At 34.8% G+C, this 14,400-nt stretch overlaps 1 long non-coding RNA gene across 1 annotated transcript; it reads right to left on the reverse strand.

Annotated features, from left to right (window-relative positions):
• Positions 1 to 2,272: 2,272 nt before the first annotated feature.
• Positions 2,273 to 7,165, reverse strand: LOC127838708 (uncharacterized). Its single transcript, XR_008029919.1, has 2 exons — positions 6,986 to 7,165; positions 2,273 to 3,118 (listed from the first exon to the last, which is right to left on the reverse strand). It is a non-coding gene; the product is annotated as an uncharacterized LOC127838708 (long non-coding RNA).
• Positions 7,166 to 14,400: the final 7,235 nt, after the last annotated feature.

The following is a 14,400-nucleotide window of genomic DNA, read 5'->3' on the forward strand; positions in this document are numbered from 1 at the left end:
ATAACCTAAAGTTTATAACCTAAATTCAATTTAAAATGTTGGTGCGCATGAGTATATATATTATATCTATATATATATATCTATCTATATATATATATATATATATATATATATATATATATATATATATATATATATATATATATATATATATATATATATATATATATATATATATATATATATATATATATATATATATATACTGACATTCCCTGTATAGCGGGGTGTCGATACAAGACCTACTTATGTGGCGACGATATAAAACCTTGTTGCAGGGTGTTTGTATATATGCTATATAAAGACCAACAACTTCAGGACTAAATTCAAATAATTATTATATTTCTGAACAAATTACTTTTGCTACATTTAAGTTCCGTACGATATTTTTGATTGAATCAAATAAGTAATATTGCTATAATATTAACTACTTTCTGGTTGCTGGAATATAATAATATAATAAAATTAAATTATCTCACACTGTTAACATGTTAATTTATCATCGAAAAGTTAAATAAAATAAGCAAACTTGTAATAATGATGATGATTATGATAATAATAATAATAATATTATTATTATTATTATTATTATGGAGTTCCGTAATTTTGAATTTACCCTAAATCCTATAATTATTTTCGTTTTTTAATAATAATAATAATAAAAACAATAAATATTATAATAATAAAATAATAATAATAATTAGTATTAGTATTATTATAATTATAATAAATATTATTATCATTACAATTATTTTATAATAATACAAATAATAATAATAATAATAATAATAATAATAATTATTATTATTATTATTATTATTATTACTACTACTACTACTACTACTATTAATATAAACATAATCATTAGAGTAAATTCAAAACTACTGAACTCCATAATCATATTATTAATGATGACATTTATATTACATGTTAACATTTTTCACTATAAATATTTTACGTAACTTTAAAATGGATTTTCTTTGATATAAAAAAATGGATACTAGAACATTTGTATGGTATGCCATTTTTAAGGTATAGAAGACGGAATTGTTTAATGTTTTTATACTCTTCCGTAAAAGACTACAACATATTATTATTATATTTAACATCTTCCATTTTTGTTCTGACGTAATTCAACGGAAGTTTATTTTCAGAGGTATACTACTTTCCGTAAAAGTGTAATTTGTAAATAGAGTTCCTCGCTGGAGGGCGTACATATTTCCATGGTGGTCTGTGGATTTCTTTTAAAATAAGTTATAGTTTCCTTGCAGAAATGAAAACTATGACGAGACCAGATAAGTCTTGCGCTTGACCAGATACTTCGTTCTAGGTTATAGGTCATGATAAATATTAAAGTTAAAAGACCAATTAGACACACAGTATCCCTAACGGAGTCGTATTTTCCATTGCCCTGATCACATGGAATACAATGTATATCAGACACCACTTATAGAAAACGTGTCTGGATAATGACTTTCGCATAATATTGAAAAATATAAGAACAAAAATTACCAAGTAACTTTGATAAAATGAATTGAACAACAATATGTTTAATGTGGTGAACAAAGTGCCAGATTCGGCATCATTCATCTATAAATATAATACAAAATAAATTGCATTTAACAATGTGATATAAGGTTTGGGTAAGTTTTTAATTTATTTCTTTTTTTATAAATCGGTGTTTTGTGCTTATTTGTGATTTTACTTGGATTTAATTATAATTATTGTCATGTTATTATCTTAACGCAGATTACGAGTATGAAAATACAGTAACTTATCAAAAATTCATTGCATTTTAATTCACTACCGATTGTTTATGATATCATGCGTATAGAAAATACTAGATATATATACGCTTATTTAGCTACACGTAGAGAACATAAAGCAGAAGCATTGTCGCTTTGAGTTTTCGTGCCGAGAAAGTAAACTTATATGTGCTGACATTTACCCGATATTGTATTTATCCCGCCATTCACTCTTTTTTTTATTTTCGAAAGTAAACGCAGTATAGTTTACGAACAGAGGTGAATATACAGTACGGTGTTCTGACTTGATAATTCGAGTATGCTGATGAAATGCAATATGTGTTTAGGTTTCTGAGATATACATATAGCTAATAGATAAAGAATAAAAACTTTTGACATTGAAAGTTTATATCATCATTGATTCAATTCTTCTCCACTAATTGGAAATCCGCAACTCGATAAACGATGGGTGCATGTAAATATATATTATACAAGTATAGTAATATTGAATCAAAACAAAACAGAAGTACAGTAGACTTGTATTGTTCACTTTTCATTGACTAACAGTAATTCCGATGTTTACAAAAATCGGGTTCAATGTTCCTTAACAAAACAAATGTAACTACAAAAAATGTTATAAATTAGGACCGCATTGTGGTTTTGAATGCATTCAATATTCACAAGTTTCTTTACATGTATAAATTTAACATGTCGGTATATCATCTATACAAAATAATCACCTATCTTAACACACAATTCGGAAAACAACGAAAAATAAAACAATGGGGTAAAATAAAACACTCAACCATATTTAATAATAAACAAAACACATTTACTAGTATTATGGTCACGAAAAACAAAATAATAAGGTGAACAGTTTAATTTAATTTGCAAATTACAATGTGGGTAAATAGAGTAATATGCAATTAAGTGCAACAAACGCTTTTGGGAACTTGAAAGAAAAAGAAGTTTTTTAACTGAATCATTTTCACTGACTTAGTCATACGAATTTCCATGGCGACCGCAGCGATTGCCAGACTGAGCAGGTTGTGGACAAGCATTTCCATCAGCTTCCCCACCACGTACAGGCACTTCAAGTCCATCGTAGCTTCAATCCTTCTCCACGGCTGCGAGACATGGACGCTTCGAGCGGACACAGAACGCAGGGTACAGGCATTTGAACAAAAATGTCTCTGAAGACTGCTCCGCATTTCCTATACGTAGCACAAGACCAACGAATACGCCGGAACATGACTGCATCACTTGTAGGTCCACAAGAATCCCTACTGGCGACCGTCTAACGATGAAAGCTGGCTTGGCTTGGACACGTCAACAGACACAAGTCTCTGTGCAAGACTGTTTTCCAGGACACGCTAGAGGGAGGTCAATGTCGAGGCCGTCAGAAAAAAAGAATTGATAATGTAAAAGAGTGGACATCCTTTCCCATAAAAGGATGAATTACTCTCAGCAGCACACAACAGACCTGACGCGAGGAGGATTTTTGTACCGTCGTCCCTCATTTCCCCCGGGATTGATAATGATGATGATGCTGATGATGATGATGAATATTGGTGATGCTGCTGCTGATGATGATGACGATGATCATGATAATGATCATGACGATGTTGTTGATGATGATGATGATGATGATGATGATGATGATGATGATGATGATGATGATGATGATGATGATGATGATGATGATGATGATGATGATGATGATGATGATGATGATGATGATGATGATGATGATGATGATGATGATGATGATGATGATGATGATGATGATGATGATGATGATGATGATGATGTGATGATGATGATGATGATGATGATGATGATGATGATGATGATGATGATGATGATGATGATGATGATGACGATGGTGATGATGATGATGATGATGACTTACCTGACCTTAGTACAATTGGTAACACTAATATAATTTCTCTTATAATGCATAGATTTTGCGTTCTCTTATAATACACAGAATTTGCGCATGTATAATGTAAAGTATAACACAATCCAAGATTATTTTATTTTCCCGACGCGGTTTTATTTCTAAAAATATTTTGTTTGACGCAATATAATGGCTTAACACTTCTTTCTGTAACTGTAAGTTATTAAAATTATAATAAATATGAATTAGAGTTAATACAAACTTACTAAACCCCATAATGATACTATTGAAGATGACACTTATATTAAATCTGTTAATTTTAATGTTAATACTTGTATTGTATACAATGTTTAAAGTATCAAAAACGATACAACTTCATAAAGCAAGTTATTTGCCTAAAAATGTAGATGCGTGTCTATTATTTTCAAAAATATTTTAATGGGGTCAGAGGTAACCAAACATGAAAGCAGGTTTCAACTCTATTGCTTTGTAACATATTTTTGGGACAAGTCGTTATTTAATCCTAAGCATCACCTGCTATATACTACACATATTTAGGTAAGCTCAATTGCACGAAAATATAATAAACTTCAATTACATATTATATACAAATAAAGTTGTTACACATGGTGATCCTTCGCAACATGAAATATCAACAGTACCTTGCGTATAATGAATATAAATGATGAAATAGGACGGAGAACACTCAGGATATATCGATCAGCGTTAAGTTTAGTGCATAACACGTCCTTTCGTAAATACCAGTATACTGGTCTAATTCTTTTCAAAATATGTTAACTATATTTGCGTGGAAGGATGATTTAAAAACTATAACTTTATCTCGATGCATCAAAAGCTTTTGGCTTATCGACAGACAATTGTCGGAAATGGTCCTTGATGTATTAAGAGATCTTAAGATGGCTCCTTGAAACCCGTTAGGATCAAGCCCGGGACCACATGATTGCTAGACAGACACCATTACAATTACGTTACCGCGAACTTAGAGCGTTCTTAGATATATAGTTGGAGCAACGCTGTCCTCATGTGGCATAAGACCCATTTTCGCGGGTCATATATTGTGTCATAGCTGTTGCTCATGATACATTAAGTAACAAGAGGGCCATGATGGCCCTGTATCGCTCCACTGTTTTTTTATGCGAAAAAAAACGCGCAATGCGCATGGTTTGAAATGTACTCAAACATGTGACTTTCTCTGTCTACCCCTCGTCCCACTGGGCGCTTAAAGTTGGAAGATGAGCCTTTTTATATATGGAAACAGTTACTACCGTGTTAACTAAACAGACTCAAAAGCCCGGAAATTGTTCCTTGAAGCACAGTCCCATTGCTTATAACGTAGGTACATTTATCTCTCCAAAAGATATTGTCGTTCTTTCTATTTCACATATTTTTAGATGCTGAAGATCAAATATACGCATTTGATTTGAAACAGATTCACAAGACCCGTAGGAATCAAAATGCCTTAACCCTTTACCAAACGACACATTTTGGACTTTCCCAATTTGAAAAAGGTTGCAGACGACAATTAAATTGTAATGGAATATTAAGGAAATAATCAGGTAGGGTAAAAATAATTGTGATAAAAGGAGAAATCGCTCATCTTGAGCAATTTCTCATTTTATCATAATTTTTTATAAAGTCGTCAGCTATAAACCCGTAAAATCCTGTTGGTGTTTGGTAAATGGGTTAATAATCTTTGGTTCCTTCTTAGAGCCTTTCACACATTTATAACAAATACAATACAAGCATCTTTCTTTGTAAAGAATCATCTCAAACAAGGGCTGTTTGTAAAACATGCATGCCCCCCCATATGGGCTGTCAGCTGTAGTGGCAGCCACTGAGTGAATATGTTTTTGGCACTGTGACCTTGACCTTTGACCTAGTGACCTGAAAATCAATAGGGGTCCATCTGTGAGTCATGATTAATGTACTATGAAGTTTCATGATCCTAGGCGTAAGTTTTCTTTAGTTATCATCCGGAAACCATTTTACTGTGTGAAGTCACCGTGACCTTGACCTTTGACCTAGTGACCTGAAAGTCAATAGGGGTCATCTGCAAGTCATGATAGATGTACCTATGAAGTTTCATGATCCTAGGCGTAAGCGTTCTTGAGTTATACTAAGTTGAGTTACCGTGACCTTTGACCTAGTGACCTGAAAATCAATAGGGGTAATCTGCGAGTCATGATCCACGTACCTATGAAGTTTCATGATCCTAGGAATAAGCGTTCTTGAGTTATCATCCAGAAAACATTTTACTATTTCGGGTCACAGTGACCTTGACCTTGTGACCTCAAAATCAATAGGGGTCATCTGCGAATCATGATAAATGCAACTATGAAGTTTCATGATCCTAGGCATAAAACGTTCTTGAGTTATCATCCGGAAACCATTTTACTATTTCCGGTCACCGTGACCTTGACCTTTGACCTAGTGACCTGAAAATCTATAGGGGTAATCTGCGAGTCATGATCAATGTACATGTCAAGTTTCATGATCATAGGCATAAGCGTTCTTGAGTTATCATCCGGAAAACATTTTACTATTTCGGGTCACCGTGACCTTGACCTTTGACCTAGTGACTTCAAAATCAGCAGGGGTCATCTGCGAGTCATGATCAATGTACCTTTGAAATGTCATGATCCTAGGCCTAAGCGTTCTTGAGTTATCATCCAGAAACCATCTGGTGGACGGACATACGGATGACGGACGGACCGACATGTGCAAAACAATAAACACCCTCTTCTTCGAAGAGGGGCATACATATAATTAACAACCCACACATCCCTTAGACCAACAGGCCTGAGAATATTATGATAATCTAAAGATTATTTCTTATATTTATAAATGTATTTAATTAAGTAATACATATGACTTCTAAGATCAATTCATAACTTATATTAAGAAAATTATAAAATGATCAGAAATTTATATGGATCGTTGAGCAATTGACAATCATATCTCCACAATTCATGAGTCACAATTCACAAATGGAACAATGAATCATTAGTTATTTAAAAGCAGCATATAGACAGTTAAGAACATTGCACTTCATTAATTCCAACACCTTCTCTAGGATACAAAGTTTGAGTTTACAATGCAGTATCATATATTGACTTTTATGGAAATAATTATGTTCATGGAAGTTGTGTTTTAAAATCAATAAGATATTATTAAACTGGTTTAAACACTACAAAAAAGACATTAAATAAACATGTCATCCGAAATTTTTTTATCGGGATATATGGTCACTTTCGACATATTTAAATAAATCCCGACTTTTTTCAGTTTATAAGAAAAACATTCAGAACACATGTCTTACTTCAATTCCTTTTTAAGCAGTCACCATCTGATCTAAAATGGCACTAAATGACAGGGTTTTATCTCATGTTTACAAGATGTTGTTGTTGTTGTTGGTCACAGCCACACGGCCGCAGTAATCTCCCCTGGTAAACGTCATATGTTCAGTTTTGTGACCTCCCGGGACAGGGTCAAATTTGAGCCCTGGGGAATAATTTGAACAAATTTAGTAGAGAACTATTAGATATCACAACATACCAAATTTAGTAGCCCCAGGCTCTATAATTAAGAACAAGATGATTTTTTGGGGCATAATTTGAATAAAAACTAAGTAGTAAACTATTAGATGTCACTACCTACCAAATTTGATAGAAATAGGCCCAATGGTTATAGACATGAAGATTTTTATAGTTTGCACAAAATGGGCCCAATATAAGCATATGTTCAATTTTGTGACCCCTGGGGAACGGTCAAATTTGATCCCAGGGGCTTAATTTGAACAAACTTGGTAGAGGACTATAAGATGTCATTACATACCAAATTTGGTAGCCCTATGCCATACGGTTATGGACTAGAAGATTTTAAAAGTTTGCACAAAATAGGACTAATATAAGCAAATTTTCGATTTTTGACCCCCCAGGGCGGGGTCAAATTTGACCCCAGGGGCATAATTTGAACAAACTTGGTAGAGGACTATTAGATGTCACTACATACCAAATTTGGTAGCCCTAGGCCTAATGGTTATGGACAAGAAAACTTTTAAAGTTTTCACAAAATAGGCCTTATATAAGCAAATTTTCAATTTTTTGACCCCCCGGGGTAGAGTCAAATTTGATCCCAGGGGCTTAATTTGAACAAACTTGGTAGAGGACAATAAGATGTCACCACATACCAAATTTGGTAGCCCATGGCCCAATGGTTATCGACATGAAGATTTTTAAAGTTTTCACAAAATAGGATTTATATAAGCAAATGTTCAATTTTTTGACCCCCCCCCGGGGCAGGGTCAAATGTGACCTCAGTGGCATAATTTAAACAAACTTGGTAGAAGACTATAAGATGTCACTACATAGCAAATTTGGTAGCCCTAGGCCCAATGGTTATGGTTAAAAAGATTTTTAAAGTTTGCACAAAGTAGGCCTTATATAAGCAAATTTTCTATTTTTAATCCCCCCGGGGCAGGGTCAAATTTGACCCCAGAGGCATAATTTGAACAAACTTTGTAGAGGACTATAAGATGTCACTAAATAGAAAATTTGGTAGCCCTAGGCCCAATGGACAAGAAGATTTTTAAAGCTTGCACAAAATAGGCCTTATAAAAGCAAATTTTCATTTTTTTAACCCCCGGGGCTGGTTCAAATTTGACCCCAGGGGCATAGTTTGAACAAACTTGGTAGAAAACTATAGGATGTCACTACATAGCAAATTTGATAGCCCTAGGCCCAATGGTTATGGACAAGAAGATGTTTAAAGTTTGCACAAAATAGGCCTTATATAGCAAATTTTCAATTTTTTAACCCCCCGGGGCAGGGTCAAATTTGACCCCAGGGGCATAATTTGAACAAACTTGATAGAGGACTATAAGATGTCACTACATACCAAATTTGGTAGCCCTACGCCATACGGTTATGGACAAGAAGATTTTTAATGTTTGCACAAAATAGGCCATATATAAGCAAATTTTCAATTTTTTGACCCCCCGGGGCAGGGTCAAATTTGACCCCAGGGGCATAATTTGAACAAACTTTGTAGAGGACTATAAGATGTCACTACATACCAAGTTTGGTAGCCCTAGGCCCAATGGTTCTTGACAAGAAGATTTATAAAGTTTGCACAAAATAGGCCTTATATAAGCAAATTTTCAATTTTTTGACCCCCAGGGGCAAAGTCAAATTTGACCCCAGGGGCATCATTTGAACAAATTTGAAAGAGGTTCACCACAGGAACATTCCTGAGAAATTTCATAGAATTGGACCAGTAGTTTAGGAGAAGAAGATGTTTCAAGAAAAAGTTAACGCACGCACGCATGGACGCACGCACGCACACACGACGGACACAGGACCATGACATAAGCTAAAAACCATACGAAAATTTTCGTGAGCATTTCTTTTCAGGACCATCCGACAAACTACCAATATTCCAATATTCCAGCACAATTAAAATTTAGGTAGGTAGAAATTAAATACTTGAATTGTAAGATTACTTGTTTGTGATGTTTTCTAAATCTCTGGCGTTACTGCAGAATTTTTTTTATAAATGAGCCACGGTCTGGAAAAAACGAGTTCAGTGCATGTGCGAAAAGTGTCGTCACAGATAAGCATTGAAATCCGCGCAGACAAATCCGGGACAACACTTTCCGCTTTACGGATTTTGTAATCCCTTTTAAATTCTCATTTAAAAAACACTGATCTAGGCGGAAAGTGTCGGCCCCGATTAGCCTGTGCGGACTGCACGGGCTATTTTGAAGAAACTTTACGCACATGCATTAAGCCCCGTTTGCTTTGAGCACGGCTAAAAAAATGACCTTCTAACATACCCATTGTTCCCATAGAATGGTCCCTCCTTCAAATACCATTAATACTTAAAAATACTGAGCAGTTCTTATCACCATTTTGTACTTTATGATAATACTCCAAATCGTGTGCTTATGAGACTAGAGCCATGATACTTAACGAGGTAAAAAAAAATTATCTTACATATTTTGACATTTACATTAGTGGTTATTTATTCCTCGCTCTTTGTTAAAACAAGAATTCTTATCCGATGACTTTAATACGAGCCTCGCTTTGGGAAAACGGGGCTTAATGCATATACTTAAGTATCGTCACATATGAGTCTGTTCCGTTCGCACAGGCTAATCAGATACGACACTTTGCGGTTTAATGGTATTTTTCGTTTAAAGGACGTATCATTTTATAAAAATCCAGGTCCTGTCTGTTTTTCGTTGTGTTTCATTTTTTGCATTAGTATAGTCCCTGCGTGTAGATTCTCGGTCATCGGACTTTGTAACAAAAATAAACTTTAACAAATGAAACAATCATTTGATAAGTGCCCATGTGTTTATTATAACATCATACGATCGTTTGAGAAACGAGCAGGTAACTAAGCTGCCACAATATTTATGTTTTATTCAAATATGGTTCAAACGTAACAATTAATTTTATATGCTTTTTACTCTATACAGTATTTTTCGATGCAATACTGATCAAGCATCGTAAAAAAAAACAATAGTTATTAATTAGATACTTAAATAATTAACCACTTTATATTCCAAACTACACTGTATGTTGTGAAATCTTTGAAACATAACGGCATTTGAGATATATACTATTTATCTGTTTTTATTGTTAAAAATAATAACAGCATCATGCGTGTTATTATTTTTTAACACACCTGAAAGAGTTTCCGATGCAGCATGATGCAAGCTTGCTGAGCTTTCGTTTTATCAATCGGTTTTATATGACCTCAATGAATGAAGAGAAATCTGTGTAGTTTTTAAATATACATCATATGCACTTTATAAAGAATAAAAAATTGCATTACCTGTGTCCTAAATAAAATTCTTTTAGGCGATTGAATATTCAATTATTACTATATTTGCGTTCACTATCTGATAAACTGACACTCTTAACAGGTTGGGGCATATCTATAATAAAATACTTATTAAATGATAAGGTGTATATTCAGGATTTGGAATTTTCGACCTTATTTGATTAAACGAGTTCATAAATTTTGTGCATTATCGAGCTTTAGTAAAGACTGTTCTTTTAGTACCGAAAACAACTAATGATAAAATGTGATGAATATTTTCGTGTTTTAAATATTTATGTATATAATATGTATTTCAGTAAATGGTTCCATCAAATTTTATAATAACAATAATGATCTAAACAAAGCATATCTATTAAATTTGTTAAATAAAAAAAAACATCATTATTTATCATTTGATGTCCATTTTCGTGGCAACCTTGCCGCCTTCTTTTTTTCTAGCATAGAGCTTTGTTGTCTGTAAATATTGTTGTGGACGTTAAGGTGATGACCCATATGGTCTTCCACTATTTTAAATTCCGATTCGGTCATATCAAGAATCTGTATCCCATTATTGTTTTGTAAGTAACAAAAATGTAAATGAGTATGAATTTAAAAAATCAGCAGAAGCGAAGCCGATATGTTGTAAGTTGTTGGACGGAGATACTAAAAGCTATTACTTTATTTGTTTCCTTCGTAGACATAAAACGACGTTCGAACGTACAGTCTGATATTGCGCGTCTGATGCTATTAAAACGTCGAAAAGATAAACGACACTTATAAAATGCTTTTTGTTTATATAAAAATATTTATTTTCTTTTTTTCAACAGCGGAAAAAATACTAAAGTGAAATGTATCCACATTAAAAAATAAACACCTTATTTTAAACGTGGAAGTAGTATGCGGAACGAATATTGAAACGCGACCGTTATTTTCGTATGTCGGCATGCCAATTAAACGTTTGTTACAGAAAGACAGTTTGGAAATGTGTTTATCTTTTGTTTATAATTTATATTCAGTATAATAACAAATTATTGTTTGTAAAACTGTTACTTCTTGACCGGCTACTGAATCTGTTACAAATAATCATTAAGGAACACATTTTTTTAATTGTATCGTAGTGGTAATTACGTAGATAAAATACAAAAACACATTCACTATTTAAAGGCTCCATTGAAAAGAAATGAACAGAAAAATAAATAACTTGAAAGTGGACTTATGGCATACACATTTCTCTAAATAAAGACAACCGGACATATTTACCGGATTCTCGTGATGTTGCTGCATACTTACAGGGGAGTCTTATATACTTAGTTTTCTTTGTGCATTTTTATTAACATATTATTACTTTTCTTAACATTATTATGCGGTATGAAAATTTGAAACGTTGTTTTTACCAAATAAGCAAAGGTTCAAAGCGCCCGTAACTTCCGTAACTTCGGCATAACAATAAATCGTTTGTTTCAGAAATACAATCTTTACATGTAGTTATCTGTTGTAGATTGTGTATATCCAGTATAAAAACAACTTATTGTGCGCAAAACTTTTACTGCTTGACGCGCGTTCCCAGTATAGTTGGAAAGTATAGCGGGATGTCGATAGAAGACCCAGTTATGTGGCGACGATATAAAACTCAGTTGCGGGGTGTGTGTATTATTCTATTTAACGCCCGGCAACTGGTCAAGAGTCGAATATTTTTTTCATATTAATATTACAATCGTAATATTAATAATTATGATAATGCTTATAATTATTTTTTTATTTTTATCATCATCATCATCATCATCATCACCATCATCATCATCATCATCATCATCATCATCATCATCATCATCATCATCATCATCATCATCATCATCATCATCATTATCATCATCATCATCATCATCATCATCATCATCATCATTACCAATCATCATCATCCTCACCAATCATCATCATCATCACCAATCACCATTTCGGAAACAAACTATTCGGCACTTGAAATAATAAAAGATAAGCATGTAATGTTTGAAACAACCAATGTTTGGATGAACTTATATGAGGTGCGTGAAGTTGGCTCGCCGTTCGACGTTCGACATTAGTTCAACATTCAAATAACCGAATGTCGAGCTGGCTCGGCATTCCAGCTCGTCATTCAGTTCGGCATTCGCATATTGTGATGTATGCTTATTTTCGAATACCGAGCTGGCTCGGCATTCCAGCTCGACATTCAGTTCGACATTCGGATATAGTGTTGTACAATTTTTTTGAATGTCGAGCTGGCTCGGCATTCCAGCTCGACATTCAGTTCGGCATTCGCAAATAGTGTTGTATGCTTATTTTCGAATGTCGAGCTGGCTCGGCATCCCAGCTCGACATTCAGTTCGACATTCGGAGATAATGTTGTTCAATAATTTTTGAATGACGAGCTGGCTTGGCATTCCAGCTCGACATTCAGTTCGACATTCGGAGAAAGTGTTGTACAATAATTTTTGAATGACGAGTTGGCTCGGCATTCCAGCTCGACATTCAGTTCGACATTCGGATATAGTGTTGTACAATAATTTTTGAATGTCGAGCTGGCTCGGCATTTCAGCTCGACATTCAGTTCTGCATTCGCAAATAGTGTTGTATGCTTATTTTCATATGTCGAGCTTGCTCGGCATTCCAGCTCGACATTCAGTTCGGCATTCGCATATAGTGTTGTATGCTTATTTTCGAATGTCGAACTGGCTCGGCATTCGCGCTCGACATTCAGTTCGACTTTCGGATATAGTGTTGTACAATAATTTTTGAATGACGAGCTGGCACGGCATTCCAGCTCGACATTCAGTTCGACATTCGGAGAAAGTGTTGTACATTTTTTTTTGAATGTCGAGCTGGCTCGGCATTCCAGCTCAACATTCAGTTCGGCATTCGCAAATAGTGTTGTATGCTTACTTTTGAATGTCGAGCTGGCTCGGCAATCCAGCTCGACATTCAGTTCGACATTCGGAGAAAGTGTTGTACAATAATTTTTGAATGTGGAGCTGGCTCGGCATTCCAGCTCGACATTCAGTTCGGCATTCGCAAATAGTGTTGTATGCTTACTTTCGAATGTCGAGCTGGCTCGGCATTCCAGCTCGACATTCAGTTCGGCATTCGCATATAGTGTTGAATGCTTCTTTTTGAATGTCGAGCTGGCTCGGCATTCCAGCTCGACATTCAGTTCGACATTCGGAGAAAGTGTTGTACATTTTTTTTTGAATGTCGAGCTGGCTCGGCATTCCAGCCAGCTCGACATTCAGTTCGGCATTCGCAAACAGTGTTGTATGCTTATTTTTGAATGTCGAGCTGGCTCGGCATTCCAGCTCGACATTCAGTTCGACATTTGGAGAAAGTGTTGTACAATTTGTTTTGAATGTCGAGCTGGCTCGGCATTCCAGCTCGACATTCAGTTCGGCATTCGCAAATAGTGTTGTATGCTTATTTTCGAATGTCGAGCTGGCTTGACATTCAGTTCGGCATTCGCAAAAGTGTTGTATACTTATTTTCGAATGTCGAGCTGGCTCGGCATTCCAGCTCGAAATTCAGTTCGGCATTCGCATATAGTGTTGTATGCCTATTTTAGAATGTCGAGCTGGCTCGGCATTCCAGCTCGACATTCAGTTCGGCATTCGCAAATTGTGTTGTATGCTTATTTTTGAATGTCGAGCTGGCTCGGCATTCCAGCTCCACATTCAGTTCGACAATCGGATATAGTGTTGTACAATAATTTTTGAATGACGAGCTGGCTCGGCATTCCAGCTCGACATTCAGTTCGACATTCGGAGAAAGTGTTGTACAATTTTTTTTGAATGTCGAGCTGGTTCGGCATTCCAGCTCGACATTCAGTTCGGCATTCGCAAATAGTGTTGTATGCTTATTTTCGAATGTCGAGCTGGCTCG

Source organism: Dreissena polymorpha, chromosome 7 (genome assembly GCF_020536995.1).
Source record: "Dreissena polymorpha isolate Duluth1 chromosome 7, UMN_Dpol_1.0, whole genome shotgun sequence".
Classification (NCBI taxonomy): Eukaryota; Metazoa; Mollusca; class Bivalvia; order Myida; family Dreissenidae; genus Dreissena; species Dreissena polymorpha.